Genomic DNA, 297 nt, shown 5'->3' on the forward strand with positions numbered 1-297 from the left:
TTCCGACGCCGCTTTAATAATAGAGCTGCTTTTGTGCTGGTTTATCGGACTGCACCCTTAAGGTTGACTTGGGTCAGAGTGGAAACAAATCAACGTCAAATGCCTAGGCTCTCCAGAAGGCCTAGATTTTGGAGTGCAAAATGCGCTTATCCAACTTTATACCAAAACATTTTTGATTGTATCTACCTAGTAAATTATGAACAATGTGAATCTGTTTAGCAAACACTTGTGAAGCAAACGTTCTGTTACCGAGGCTTATAGATCGTGTTGTTTAACATTTGCATGGTGGTCAAGAGC

Source organism: Echinococcus granulosus (genome assembly GCF_000524195.1).
Source record: "Echinococcus granulosus chromosome Unknown EG_S00217, whole genome shotgun sequence".
Taxonomy (NCBI): Eukaryota; Metazoa; Platyhelminthes; class Cestoda; order Cyclophyllidea; family Taeniidae; genus Echinococcus; species Echinococcus granulosus.